Source organism: Aethalodelphis obliquidens, unplaced genomic scaffold (genome assembly GCF_003676395.1).
Source record: "Aethalodelphis obliquidens isolate GAN/ISIS:26980383/991018 unplaced genomic scaffold, ASM367639v1 scaffold48, whole genome shotgun sequence".
NCBI lineage: Eukaryota > Metazoa > Chordata > Mammalia > Artiodactyla > Delphinidae > Aethalodelphis > Aethalodelphis obliquidens.
The window spans coordinates 15,147,713-15,163,625 of NW_020837992.1; the positions used below are offsets into that span (position 1 = coordinate 15,147,713).

The 15,913-nt window shown below is 42.3% G+C and overlaps 1 protein-coding gene across 4 annotated transcripts in view; it reads left to right on the top strand.

The window, feature by feature from the left end:
• Nucleotides 1-15,913, top strand: part of NMNAT2 (nicotinamide nucleotide adenylyltransferase 2) — a 197,428-nt gene that overhangs the window by 44,514 nt on the left and 137,001 nt on the right. The gene's annotated exons all lie outside the window — the stretch shown is intronic.

The window sequence follows — 15,913 nt, forward strand, 5'->3', positions numbered from 1 at the left end:
CCCCGGAGACTGCTTCCGCCTCTCTCCTTTCCCCGGCACCTGTGTTTCCCAGGGCGTCTGACGGTAAGGCGAGTACCCATCTGGAGAGGTGTGCTGGCTGATCCAGCTGGTGGAGGTCAGCCCCTCTATTCTGGGCTCCCGGGAGGGGACGCAGACTGTGCTTCCGAGGCGTCACTCGCTCGGGCCAGACCCTCCTCGCTGGGGGCCAAGGGGTGGGGGAGGGGAGGGGCCGGAGGGGAGTGTTGGTTCGGATTGGTGGGAGGTCGAGGTTTGAGAACTGGGGTGCGGTGGTGCGGTGGTTTGGCTACTTGGCCGGTGAGGATCGGGATGGGGGCAGAGGTTGGGGCGCGGAGAAGGGAGAAGGGGGTTAGAGATAACGTGCTGTTTGTTTAGGTTGGGCCGAAAGCTCGAAGGAGTTAATGGTGTATATGCTTCAGAGACACAAACACACACAACACACCAGGAACAGGGCTGGGCTTCAAGGAGATTCGTTTATGGTTTGGCTGCTGGTTCGGGGCGGCCCGGGGCAAATGTTTGAGGGTTGTGGACAGTGGATTGCGCGCGCGAGGTGGATGGCTTAGTGAATGTGGAGGTGGGGAGCAGGGGGCGGGGGCCTGGGCTTGGCTGCCGGGACCCACCGCCTAGGAAGGGGAGAGGGCGGGGCGGTTGCTGCGGGCTTTGCGAGCCGGTGTTGAAGGATGGGGCCCAAGTTGGCTGAGGCTCTGCCCAGGTTGGCGATGGCTCCCACAAGGTTTGAGGCGTGCGAGTGTATGTATGACTGTGTGTGTGTGTGTGTGTGTGTGTGTGTGTGTGTGTGTGTGTGTGTGTGTGTGTGTGTGTGTTTGGGGGCTGGGCGAGGCGAGGGCGCATCATCGCGCGTTTTTTTCAAGGAGGCTTTGTGGCAAAGAGAGAGGCCGAGTGAGCGGGGGCTCCTGGCTGCTGGTTGGGATTGAGAAGTGGTAAGGGAAAGGTGATCGTTGCCTGACAGAGATCTCGGGCCACCGGTGGGTAAACGGCGGGGCTTCGCTGCTGCTCCAGGAGGACCCAAAGGCGCGGGGGTTGCGCGTTTAGACCCTGAGGGAGGCACGCGGAGGTCACTTTTGAAGCAGGAATTGAGGAGAAGTTAGAAGTCGGGGTGCTTTTCTTCTGGCAATGAGAGAAACGAGAAGAGGAAAGCGAATGGACGAGGTAGGGATGGATGAGTGAAGGGTGGGAGGCCTTGCGCCGGCCGGCCAGTGAGGCGCTATCCAGAGACAGCGGTGCTGAAACGCAGGGCGAGCTGGAGCCGGCTGCAGGCACACGTGTTTACCCGGAGCCTGAGGATTGCGTGGGCCCTCCTAGGACTGTTTAGTGAAAGCCACATCATATCGGTAAAGACTGGGAGAGGTGGCTTAGAATAAAAATATTCCTCTCTTAAACCTAAAAGGTGAGTTGAACTGGGCACCCTTATTAAAAACCTCATGGAAAGAATATACTTTGAGCAGAGTGCAGATCACATAGGCACATTTATAGGATCCAAGGAGGGTGACTGAGGTAGCCATCCCTTCCTCACCATACTTTCGCTTTTAAAAGTGTTGTATCAGGAGCTGGTGCCAACTTACCTATTAAATAAAGACTTTTGTTCTAGCATTAAAGTAGACTAGAGCATCTCATCAGCCTTCTAAGGGAATATCAGTGCCCTGAAAACACTCTCCTTTCACTTTCTTTTGATTCTGGTGTCTTCACCGCTGTCCTTTTTTTCTTCTCTGTCTGTATTTCCTCTAGCCATTTTATATGGCTGTACTTTATTCCTCTCAGTTGCCCAGACAGGGAGGGACTTTCCTCTGGAACTCCTTGGCTCTAGTAATCTTTAGTGGGCCAGCAGGTACTCCTCCTTTCTTCGTGGGACTAAGGATGTACCTAATTCCACTTGTTTTGGATTGCAGGAAGCATAGATTCAGATTGAGAACCAGGGATTTTGTTTTGCAGCTAAAGAGAGTTTAGTAATGGTGATAAAGGCTTTTGTTAAGTTGATGCTGACCTGCCAGTTCTCCATGAGTTTAGAGGAGAGAGTATATGGAAATAGGTATGGATTACAGCAGGGAGGTTTAGACATAGAATAGGTGAAAGGAGACTTTGACAGTAGTGACTTTTGCTTGTTATTGGAGCTGAAGAAGAGGAGAGAATATCAACAAAGACTTTTGAGTGTCCATGAGTTATGTGTAATCCAGAGAGCAACATGGAAAGAGGATATGGTATGCTCACTGTGGCTTTAAGGAGCTTATAACCTAATGAAGGATTTAGCACATATACATTGAAAAGGAAACAGGAACAAGAACACAAAATACATATTAAACAATTTTTTTTTCTGTAGAATCTCTTATGGGAATCTTTGAGCTAGTGATAAGTTTTGTAATTTATTTTTGTAGAGCAGCTTCTGATTTACAAGGCATTTTCATCGTGTATGTCACTTATTCTTAATAAGAAGCTTACGAGAAAGGCACCATTATCTCCATTTTACAAATGAGAAACTGATGTTCAGAGGCTAAGTGGCTTTCTTAAGTGGCTTAAGTGACATGGAGCGTGGGTGGCAGAATTGAGACTGGAACCCCACATTTCTGATTCCTCTTGAATAGACCTTTGCACTGTAACAAAAGCAGAAAGAACTGCTCACTAATCTTCTGACTGAATAATTCCATGAACTCTATTTCCTTCAAACATATACTAACAGAGATTAGAATTCAGTTGCCATCAACTAAATGAGATTCCTAAATACGCATTTCCTTAAGAGCTCTTTCCCATCTCTAAAGAAACCAGGCATCCATGAAATATTTTCTCCTTTTAAATGGCTTTAAAATTTTTTCCCCCAACAATACAGAAATAATTAATGCAATAAAATTATCAAACTTTTAAAAGATGCCTGCAATTTGTAATAGAAAAAAAGTATAAAGATGCAAACAGGACTTTGAAATTAGACACCTTTAATAGAGCTTCTATATTTTGAAATACAGTTGCTTACCAAAGAAAAAAGAGACTATAAACAAAACAAAACAAGAAAGTGTCATTCAGAACGAAAAACTCAGGCTTCGTCTCTGTAAAGTAGTACTTGTCCAGTTCTCATTATTTGTAAAGTAATTTAGAATGAGCTTGTCTTTTTATTCTGAAAGGGGAGTTGATATTATTCCTATTTGTGGCTATGGGACCATATAAGAAAAAATTAATATTAAAAATTTTTTTATTTATTTATTTTTGGCTGTGTTGGGTCTTAGTTGCTACCCGTGGGCTCTTTGTTTTGGTGTGTGGGCTTCTCTCTAGTTGTGACGTGAGGGCTCCAGAGCCCTGTATTCTACACTGCAACTAGAGAAAGCCCACGTGCAGCAACAAAGACCCAGGGCAGCCAAATATATATATATAAATGAATAAATTTTAAAAAAATGGGTAGTGAGAACTTTATAAATTGTTTTCCTTTGTGACACAGGCCATCAACAAAATATATTCAATAAAGATACCTGTTCCCAATATCTTATGCTTATAACAAGGGAAAGCTATTTCTTTTCTTAGTACTCATATATTTTCCATTTAACTGTGCCACTAGAACATTTCTTCCACCACTCCCCCTGCCGCCTCATCCTCCTCCTCCTCCTCCACCTCCTCCACTCTTCTGTTACCACAACTAGCTCCTACTCATCTTTCAGATTTTAGCTTCAACAGTACTTCCTCAGGGAACCTCCAATGACTCCTCAATTAAGTATGGTTACCCTTACTGACATTTGACATTTGATCCCACATCACCTTATACTTTCCATACCATAACTCTAATCTCATTCTGTGCTTCATGACTATTTGCCATGCTAGACAGTAAGATTTATTAAGATAGAAATCATGCCTGGTTTAATCATTGATTTACTTCCTAGTACCTAGCATGGAGTAAGCTCTCCATAATAGTATACTATAATAATAATTGCAAATAAAGAGTATTTATTTATTTATTTAAACATTGTAGCAACTGTAATTTTCTTTTTAAAGTAGTTATGTATTCAGTAATTTATTTATCTATTTTTGGCTGTGTTGGGTCTTCGTTTCTGTGCGAGGGCTTTCTCTAGTTGCGGCGAGCGGGGGCCACTCTTCATCGCAGTGCGCGGGCCTCTCACTGTCGCAGCCTCTCTTGTTGCGGAGCGCAGGCTCCATAGTTGTGGCTCACGGGCCTAGTTGCTCCGCGGCATGTGGGATCCTCCCAGACCAGGGCTCGAACCCGTGTCCCCTGCATTAGCAGGCAGATTCTCAACCACTGCGCCACCAGGGAAGCCCTAAAGAGTCTTTGCTTCATAATAGTTGCTGAATAAATAAAAAATAAATGAATGTCGTTCCAGGTGGAGGAATCAACCATGCATAAAGGGCTGGGGTGATGAGACAGAGAGCCATGACATTAGAACAAAAAAAAGTTCAGGATGACTCAAGGAGGAGGGGATTGAGAAATAAGACTGGGAAGTTAGATGGAAATCTGATCAATTATGAAGGCTTGTAAGTCATATTAAAGATTTTAGATTTTATCCCAATGGCAGGGACAAAATATTGCCTTTTTAAAGTAAAGAGATGTCATAATCATATTGTTAAGATTATGATTTAATTGAATTTTGAACGTAAACTGGTGAAGGGCAAGGATGGAGATGTAGTGAACAGATGGGCACCTATTTCAGCAATACAGAGTTCAAGTCAGAGAAGACTGTCACCTTGCTCAGGTTGGTGGCATTTGGGATGGAGAGTGAGTGTATTTGAAAATATTTAAGAGGTAAAAGAGATCCTTATTTGGTGATTTGATGGGTGGGTGATGGCAAAGTAGTCCAGGGTAACTGGCAGGTTTCCATCCAAAGTGGATGAATAGAGAACATTGGAAGAGAAGCAGGTTTGGGCTTGGTGGGGAAAGTGAAGCTTCATACTTCTTACTCTAAGATTTTGGAAATAATGTATTCTAACCAAGTACTAATGCAAAAGAAGGAAATACCTAAATTCAAAGTCTCTTTGTAACCTGGGACATCTGAAACTTCTAATGAAAGCTCCTAGTAGGTTTTATTTGGATTATTCAAAATTCTTCATGCAAGAAATATATTGAAATTCATTAACATTATGGAAATAAAAAGATAAAGAATTTGCCAGCTTTTTTATAAACTACGAGATGGGAGAAAATCAAGGTCCTAAAGTTGACTCTTTTATAATGTTGAGGATGTGAGATTGGAAACAGTTGATGCAGTTCAAAAGACGGTTCCAGAACTTGCCCATCACTATGGTGATGGCTGTAATAATATATTTAAGTGGACACTTGGGAATTCTAATTCACTGATAAGTTGAATGTCCTCTAATGGAAACTCATGGATCACTCATGGTAGTTTCACTGGCGAGAGCTGTGTCTACTCATGACGTGAGAATAATGGCTGAAAAAGAAAATTTAGATATTTTTGTCCACATGAACAGGTAGTTTGATTTACTTTCTCCTGCTGAATTGATTGACTGAGCCCCACGTGGACACAATTATGCTAATTACGATAGGCAACTCTCCCATCTAGAATGCATCCCAGACCAAGGAACAGGATATAACCGAGAAGGTTGATGTACTATGAATTTTGAAATGAAGAAATATTAATTTTCAGATTCTCTTCTCTTTTTGTTTTCCTTGATCTTATTCTACATATCCAACCCTTTATGCTTAAAACTATCAGAATTAAGAGATTCATATGACTTTTAAGAAATAGTTCAGATGACTGCTCAGTAGGAACCTCCTTTAAAATGTTATGAGTCTCAAGAGAAACACTTCTACACAAATTTCCAGTTTTAGACCAAGTCAAATGAACAGCCTAAAATGCAGAGGCAAACTAAACTAAAAACATAACCGGCAAACCCTCAGGTCTGGATCTCTCTCTGTTTCAGAGAGATCCTCAGACAGGAGAGGAAAATGCAAAGCTAGACGGATAATCTATATTTTCTGTTATTTTTCTATTAATAGGTAATAGTTGTGAAAGTAGTCTCTGCATGACTGGGAAAGAGAATGAAAACCCTGTTTTGAAAGTGTTTCTTTAAAAAGATTCAAATCTAAATTTTACAATATCATTGTCCTCTCAGCCACCAATACAGTGTTGTATATGTAGTGGGTGCTTAATCAATATTTAATGATACTATGAAATACACACTTTCCAGTAGAGTTCTCGTTCATTTCTAAAGAGTTTTCAGATCATCCTGAATTGCTCAAGAAAGATCCTAAGGGCACAAAGGAACGCATTAAATATTTTTTAAACATCAGTTTAAAAAAAACACTCAACACAAAATTTTGGTTAAACAAAGGCATTTAAAATAATTCTTAAGGATCTGATCTAACAAACTAAGAACTGGGATATAGGAATGCATTTTATAGAGAATTACACAACTTTATTTATGGATGTGTTCCATATCTCAATATATGTAAATGCAGCATCAGTTTAAAAGGAACAAAGTTTTCCATCGCCAGAGGTTTTCCAATCATAAGCATTCAAATGCATGGAACACATTTGTTTTTTTAAAAAAATACAGTTTGGCAGATAGCCTCAGAAGTATTTTAGCCTAAAAAAGATGTTTGGTGGCTTACAAGGTGTGACTAAGGCCATCCTCCCGGCTTTGGCTCCCTCCTCCTTTTGTACAATATCTCTATGGTTTATGAACTCTGCAGCAAAGGCAAATATTATAAACACTACCAGCATCATCACCTTCCCCATGATCATTTTAATAATGGAGTTAACCTTATTTGAGCTTCTTTAAAATCTACTACCATTAAACTGTTTTCCACTAAATCTATGGCATAATTCTCTTTAGTTCTGAACAAGTGAGCCAACAAGGAAAATTCTTGTAATTTGGGGGATAAGGGAGTAAGAGGAGGAGGCAGAAAATGAGCAAGACTCAGAGGCTAACCCCAGGAAGCAGTAGCAGCTAAACAGCACTCTTTCTCTGCTCTCTCTCCTGCATCATGTTGCCTCCACGTGGGTCACTATGCTGCTACATATTGACCTCACTTAATACTTACCAGACAGTAGGAGGGTGAGTGAAGTATAGCCCCTAGATAAGGCTAAATGCTTATAGTTTTTCTCTTATTCCAGTTGCTTAGGTTGAAAACCTTGGACTAATGCTTGATCCTTCTCTCTTTGCACATCCCATCTATGGCAGCAAATGTTTTTGGATCTATCTTCAAAATAAAACTAGGACCAGTCACTTTTTCCCATCTACAGCCCTGATGTAAGCCACTGTTACAGTTCGTTTACATCATTGCAATAGCCTCTTAACTGATCTCTCTGCTTCTACCCTTGGCCCAACACTAAATTCTCAACAAAATAGCTGAGTGATCCTTTTAAAATGTAAGTCAGATGTACGTCAGATCATGTTGCTCCTTTGCTCAAAATCCTCCAATGGTTCCCTATTTCATTCAGGGTCAAAGTCATTTTAATGACCTACAAAGGCCTCCATGATCTGCCACCTTTCCCCTTTCTCCCCCTACCTCATCACACCTCTTTCCAACCTCATTCTTAGCCAACTTCACTGACCTCCTTGTCTTGGCCTTAGAGTGTGCACTGAATGTTCTCGCTGCCTGGAATGCCCTTCCCCCATATATCCCCATGTCTAATTGACTCTCTAAGTCTTTGTCCAAATGCAACCTTCTCACTGTCTACTTGGCAGGTCCAACTCCCCTGATCACATAGTTTAAAATCACAGCTCACACACTCCCAGTCCCCCTTGTCATGCTCTACTTATATCTTTTCCCCTTACTTCTTATCCCCTTTTAACAAAGCATGTTATTTATCTGTTATATTTATTGTTTAATGTCTGTCTCCCCAACTAGAATGTGAGCTCTTCAATGGCAGGGATCTTTGTTTACTCGGCTCACAGACGTTTCTCATGCTCCTAGAAGAGTTCCTAGCACATAGTAAGTACTCAATAAATGTCTGTTGAATGAGTGAATGAATGAAATGTTAGAATTACCTACCACCCTGACCTTAAGTCTAGATCCTTTCTGTGGTAGGAAGGGTAGAGTCTTAAAAGGACTCAGTATGCGTTCATTCATTCATTCAGCAAATGTTTATTGAGTTACGAATGTGCCTCTGGCACCATGCTAAGCCTCAGGGATATGAAAATTAAAGGCATTCCTTCTTATGCCTCAGGGAGGTCATCTTCTGTAGAGGAGATAAACTACACGTAGCAGTTCAGGTCATAGTGCTATAAAAAGAGGGGAGGATGACGTACAGTGAGAACATAGAAGAAAAAATGATCACTCTAGACATGGTGGGAGGATCATCAGGGCATGTATTAGTGAGAATGAGCTTGAAGGTAGGAGCTGCCCAGTGGACAGGATGGAGAATGGCATTCTGGGCTGAGAGCTGGGTACGTGTAAAGGCCCCAACATCATGGCACATTAAGGGATCTCCAGGGAGCTTGTTAGATGACTGGAGTGTGGGCGGGGACAGGAAAGGGCAGGAGACCAGAGAGCCAGAAAACAGGTTTTGGCAGGGGTGGAGGGTAGGCACCAAAGAGTTTAGACTTTACTCAGCCCTTTTAGTGATGGGCAGAGGAGTGCATTCCAGATGTGGGACCTACATCCCAAATGTCAGTGTTCCCTTTATTAGGGCTCTGACACCATGATTTTTTTTTTTTTGGCGATATGCGGGCCTCTCACTGTTGTGGCCTCTCCCGTCGTTGCGGAGCACAGGCTCTGGACGCGCAGGCTCAGCGGCCATGGCTCACGGGCCCAGCCGCTCCGCGGCATGTGGGATCTTCCCGGACCGGGGCACGAACCCGCATCCCCTGCATTGGCAGGCAGACTCTCAACGACTGCGCCACCAGGGAAGCCCCTGACACCATGATTTTATCTAAATATTTTAAAGTTATTATTTTTGTATCACTTTTCTAAATATGGAGGGCTTTTTTCCCCCATGATTTTAAAATTTTGTTTATTTATTTATCTATTACTTTCTGAAATGGAACCATTTGTCCATTCTACTGAAAGAATAAATAAGTGGGGAATTATACTGCTGTACAACCCACCTAAGCAAATAAACAACCAACCAACCACCTCTCTCATAGGAAGTTGTTCTCACCTAGGTTCTAAATGTAGCCCTTCTGCACTTCAGTGGGATTGTTACAGGAAGGGGGACCCCTTCGAGGGCCCGAGGGTGGGCTCTTGTCTAACACTCAGAAAGACACGTGTGTGTGTCTGTATGTCTGCTCACAAAGCAAGAGACTCTGTTGGGAAGGGGTGCCTGGGCGGAGAGCAGCAGGGTAAGGCAACCCTGGAGAACTGCTCTGCCGCGTGGCTCGCAGTCTCAGGTTTTATGATAATGGGGTTAGTTTCTGGGTTGTCTCTGGCCAATCGTTCTGACTTAGGGTCCTTCCTGGTGGCATGTGCATTGCTCAACCAAGATGGATTCCAGCAAGAAGGATCCTGGGAGGTTGGTAGGACTGGCATCTCCTCTCTTCTTTCAACCTTTACCCAGTTCTTCCGGTTGGTGGTAGCTTGTTAGTTCCGCCTCATTCTTTAACAGGACCTCCTGTTGCAAGATAGCTCATGCATGTGGTTACTATGATGCCAGGCCAGGGCAGGCGGTTTTGGTCAGTTGTTCCCCTAACGGTATGGCGCCTCATTGTTGTTAGAGTATTTTCAGATTTGGTGAACTCAGCTCACCCTAGTGTGATCTTCCTTGATTTTTAAGCATTTGTATCATGCGCCTGTTCTCTTTCCCCTAGGCTTAATTGTCTGAAGAGTGAGGACCATTGGAGATCCTTTTCTCTGACACTTGTTTTCTGCTCTAATCCTTTCAGGAGGTCTTGAACAAGTATACCTGCTCTTGCTATAAAGCTATGGGTGTCCGTGACTTTGAAATTTACTATATCATTTTAAAGCCTCAAATAAGTGACATTCTATTGGGGGGTTGGGTTTCCCAGTGCTTTATTCTTCAACATTTCTTCAACCCTTCATCTTGGTACCCACAGAGAGGTGGAATCCTCATTCCATGGAGCACTGAGATTAAACTACATCAATAACTGTTCATATCTCTTTTGAGATATTTTATGTGCTGATAAATATTTAGCAGTGTGTGTGGTTCATCACAAAAACTACAAGATCTTCAAAATAAGGCAAAATTTTTTTTTAACTTAGAGACTGTCACCCATTATAAATTAAAATTAAGAAAGACAATATAGCATTGTACATATAAATTTAAGCCATAATTGCCTCATTTACCATGAACCAATCTTGCTAAGCACAGTTTAAAAATTATTTACTTGTTATGCCCCAGGGAGTCAAAGTTTATAGATAATACATGGTTTTCCCACCCTGTGAAACATGTTGATAAAGAGTGGGTAAATGTCTCAGTTTTTCTTATTGCTTCATTATTTCTGTCATTAGTTCCATTATATATGGAATTTAAGAAACTGAATTGCTATTGATTTGAGAATATACTTAGTCTCCTTTAACCTTTGTTTTGTCATCTGTAAATAGGGTGATTGATATAACCCAGGGGTCAGCAAACTACAGCCTGCCAGCCAAATGTGGCATGCAAGCTAAGAATGGCTTTTACATTTTTAAATGGTGGAAAAAACATAAAAGAAGAAAAATACTTTGTAACACATGAAAATTTTCTGAAATTAAAATATGAGTATTCATAAATAAAGTTTTATTGGCACACAGCTACACTCCTTCACGTGAAAACTGTCCATGGCTATTTTCAAATTACAACAGTAGAGCAGAGTAGTTGTGACAGAAACTGGATTGCAAAGCCTAAAATATTTACTACTTTCTGGCGGTTTGCAGGAAAAGTTTGCCTATCCCTGGTGTTGCCTACCTCTAGGGGTTGGAATGGGGAGTGAATTTAAAGGGTTCTAAAAATATAAAGTGCAGTTGAAGTCCATTACCCAGAGGAACTCTTTAATGAACAATTTTCAGTCTGAACTAAATCTCTAAAAAGACTCATTTAAGCAGCAAATGTAGTTTCAATTTCATAATTGTAATTTTTCTGGCTGACTGAGTAAATGACTGTGTTCACAACGGGGATGATTTTCTGGTGTTTGGTTTACATTGGACATTGATTAGCCCCTCTGGCTAATGTTGCACGTTTATCTGCTGCTGAACATTTGATGTACTTTCCCAGAACATCCTTTACCTCAGGGATCCCCAACCCCCGGCCTGCGGACCGGTATGTATCCGCAGCCTGCAGCCTGTTATGAACCAGGCCGCACAGCAGGAGGTGAGCAGCTGGTGAGTGAAGCTTCAGCTGCCGCTCCCCACCGCTCCCCATCACTCGCCTTACCGCCTGAACCATGCCCCGCCTCCCACCGTCCGCGGGAAAATTGTCTTCCACGAAACCGGTCCCTGGTGCCAAAAAGGTTGGGGACCTCTGCTTTACCTGATTCACGGCTGCCTCCTTCTTTCAATCTAATATTTTGTATACTTTATATTTGAGGATTTTAAAAAATCAGCACATCAATTGCATCAGGCTTTTACAGGCTGCTCTTGCAGTCACATCTCGGTTTTCTGCAGGATCTCGCCTGCCTCTGAACTCTGACAGCACTCGGCTTGTACCTCTGGAATAGCCCTTAGCACACTGTGCTGTGGGTTGTAGCTATTTCAGTCCATGTTTCATATTCTCTATCAGATTTAGGCCCTTGCCCACGTCATAGGGCTCTTTGTATCTCCTACAATGCCTAGCACAGTGCTCTAGGCACGTGGCAGTTACTATAAATATTTAGCAAATGAATGAATGATTGAACTGTTAGGAATATTCAGAATCTCAAACTTTAGGCAAAATAGGTGATTAGAAATCAGACAAGAATTTGGAAACCAGGAAACACAGGGAAACAGAAATTCAAGTATGACAGAGTCAGAAAACAGGACAAATAGCAAACGTTTAGGGACTTCAAAACTGAGATGGATTGTTACCTCAAGATAGGAAGGCTCATGTGTTATAAGAAGGGAACCCTATCCCAGAGTACAGCCTTTCCAGGCATCCACAGGGGAAGCGGCAAGTCGTGTTTGGGGCTATTAAGTCGTGTTTGGGGCTATTAAGTTTGTAGCTTGGCAGGAGTAGAAAATGTGGGTCAAGGATGAAGGTGAATCCTGAAACTATCCACTGGGTGCTTCAGTCAGATGTCTGGTACATCCAGCAGTGGTTTCTCAGCGAGGCAAAAGTAGGTTTGGGGATGACAAAGGAGTTAAGTTTTACTTTTATTTATTCATGGTTTGAAAAAGGTTTTATGTACATGGCACCTGGCACAGGGAAGCTTTGTATATTATTTACTCTACTTCATACAAACAAAATGGACAAAAAACCTTGGTTTGTCAATTGTAAGTTTTCATTTCAGAAATCACAGAATCTCCATTTGGAGGAGATTTAAAAAATCACGCAGATCCTCATCCAGTCCTGAAATCTCCTTTAAAACATCTTCGCAAGTGTTTGTCCAGACTCTGGCTTGAGATCTTCTAGAGCCAGGGAATGCACTATTTTCCAAAGCAGCCGAATAGCACTTGGCACAGTTTTACTTTTTTCAAGATTATTTCTTTTATTGGGCTGACATTGACCTTCCTGAGACTTCCACGTGTTGGCCCTAGTTCTTTTCCTTGAGATCCATGGAACAGGTCTAATTTGTCTTCCTCTGTTTGTGAGACGTTCGTATAGCTGAAGACAGCTACTCAGCCCTCCTCACCAGTCTTCTCCGTAGGCTAACAAGTTCCTTCAGCTGGACATCTATTACTGTTTCTAAGTCTTCATAACATCCTGGCTCATCTTCTTCAAACATATCTTCATTGTCTACATCCCTCTTTAAACGTTATGTCCAGTTTGTGATGCAGCATTCTGATGTGACATGATGTGTGCTTTCTTACCTATTATTGAACGTAGTTTATTGGATGGTCCCCTTATTTGTGGCACTGTGTCTCTCTAATTGAATCAGGTAAGGCAACCTATGGCTAGCTGCATGCTGAAATGTCCTGACGTTCTGAATAATCAATCAATTTGATGGACTACACTACTAAACTTAGTCCAATTTATTTAAAAATCTGCCTGGTAAAACAAAATTGATTAGTATACTGCCAAGATGGGTATCTTCTGGAACTTTGCAGGTCAATGCACATGCTTGGTTGTATGACATGTAACATGCTGCCTTCAGAATAAGAAAGAAATTTTTCAGGTTCTGGAACAGGGCTGACACTAGAAGTCTCTAAATTGTTGAATTATCAAGTTTCTTAATATTTCATTTCAGGGGCTTTTTTTTTTTTTAGATGGGTTCTGTTGAGAGCTCCAAATCGACTCTTGGCCATGTTTAAAAGTCCTGGTTTGGGGACTGAACTCTGAACCTTCCTCCTATCTTGTCTAGCTTCTCCCTTCACAATTGTGCTATTAGCACTGCCGTATTCCCAGGGCTCCCTTGAAAAATGCTCTTATTCCCTGCAGTGATGACTTTATCCCAACAGAGGTGGTCAGTGTCACATTTAAATTGGGCAGATGGAATCCTTAAGAAAACAAATAACAAAAAAGTAATTTTCCTTATGGAAATTTCCAAATACGCAAAAGTAAACAGAATTGTATAACGAACCCCAATGTACTTGTCACCCAACTTCAGTAATTATCAATTCATTGCCAGTCTTTATTCATTGGTACTCCTACCCCTACCCTGCCCTATATTCTTCTGAAGTAAATCCCAGACATCCTATTGTTTCAAGGTGAGATCCTTTCAGCTAGTATATATTTGCTTCTCTGTCTATATGACCTCCATTTACAGACTGGATCTTTCTCCTTTCCATTTCATGTTTGTTTCCTCGACAGTTTGAGTTGCAGACAGGGCTGGTATGGGGACAAGGTCTAATTTCCATCTTTGAGTAGATATAATCATACCTTCACCCCAGTCAACAGTGGGTGACACAAGCATCAGCGTTGCCTTTACCGCAAGGGGTTTATGATCTTTCCCATCTTTCTTGCGTCATGTGGGGCTTCCAAGGCGCCCCTCCAGAGTGGAACTCCCACTGGACACAATGGGCCATTCTTCCATGACATGCAACATTCGGCTCTTTATTCCTTGTCATTCAAAGCCATGAATGTCTGTGTTAGATGTTCCTTCCTACATCAGTGGTTCCCAACCTGGGGACTCTGAACAACCAGGGTTTCTCATAAATCAGAATAAGGGTCTGAGAACAGTTTCCAGTATCTCTAAGCATATGCAGTCACCCTCAATATGGCACAGGCTATGTGTCAAGTTTCTGAGCTTTTGCTTGCATTATTATTAGTTTGGTGAGATAATCTCATATTGATCAGGAGTCCTGCTTGGTAGCTATAGATGTCTTTGATGAGCCAAAAAAAAAAAAAAAAAAAGGAATTTTTTTTTTCTTCCATTTCTTCATAAGAAGAGCAAAATAATTAAACAAATTCTGTCTGGGGACAAGGTTGGCTCCTGCCAACCTTTTTGGATTCTGGGCTTCTATTTGGCCTGCCTTTAACCTCTGTAGAAAATTAGAATAAAATCCTTCTTATTGGTCCCTTAATCCTTCCCTTGTGTTGTTTAAAATCAGCTTTTCAAAGTGTATTGTCATGCAGTCGTGTTATCATTTGCATTTAAATGTAGTGAATAAAGATCTCCCTGTTGAAGTCCCTGGGGGATGTCTAAGCCCAATATCCCAGTTTGCCCAGTAAATCTTATGGCTCTGAATATTGTAAAAGAGGCTTGAATAACTTCTCCATATGGAATTTGCTCTTCCCAGCTGCACTTGTTTTGTAAAGATTGGTTTTTCGTGGTTTCATCTGTGGTTGTATTGAGCTCTAACAGTGGATGGAGAAGGAATGAAGGGGACCTGGTAAAGACAGTCTCCTGAGTGGGGCCACCCATCACGGCCATTTAATGTAGTTTTTCTGGCCTGGCTCCTCTTCACTTGCTCCCATTCCCCACGCAATACAACCCTCAGTAATTTACACATACACATTTCTTTTAGATGCAAATTTGGTTAATTTCAGTCTATTGTGATCATAATTCTTGTTTGTATGTTTAAAGAAATGCAGAAATACATTGCGTTTGAAAAGGCTGGGAAAGGGAAGAGGAATAAGAAATGACACTGTTTATGAGGAATCTCATTTTATTGTATGACTATAGGTGTGGGGAAAAGTTTGAACTTTAGAAATTAAAGACATGGGGAAGAGAAAAAAATCCAGCTTGAAAATTAGGTGATCTCTCAGCTTTCTTTTCCTTTTCCTTTCCATAGACTTGAACTATCTCCAGAGGGCATTTGCCCAAAGGCCTCTGTGGGAAACGGAACCACTGATAGACACTCTGGCCTGTGTTGTGACCAACTCCGTTCATCTCCATCCAATACATAATCATTAAAATCTAACACATGAGCTAACATTTATCGAGCACTTACTTTGTGCCAGGCACTGTTTTAAGAGCGCTCCTTGCCTTACCTCATTTAATCCCTACAACAATCATATTATCATTCCCATTCAGCTAATGATCAGAGAGGTTGGGTAACTTGTGTCAAGCCACACAGCAAGTGCATGGTGGGCAGAAATGTAGACCCACATGCTCTGACTCTGGAGATCACTGGTTTAACTACTGCAAAACACTGCCTTGCTCGTTTGTGTGAAAAGGGACCCTCAGCACTACATTTGGGCATGTGACAATGCAGAAACAGAGGCTAGGCCTCCTCTAGCGCTTGCATCTACTATGTGGGCCAGAGCCAGGGTTTGTGGGCAGAGAGGCTGGCACTGCTGGGGATCCTGCCCAAGGCAACCAAGTGTGGTTGGGCCAGAGGACTCTGCAGACCACCAAGGAGACCTGTGGGCGGTCCAGAGGACAGAGTGAGGAGCAAAGAGAAGGACCTGGCCCAGAACCAGGAAGCACTGGAGGGAAACAGGAGAAGATTGGGAGCAAATCAAGAAGGGCCTGG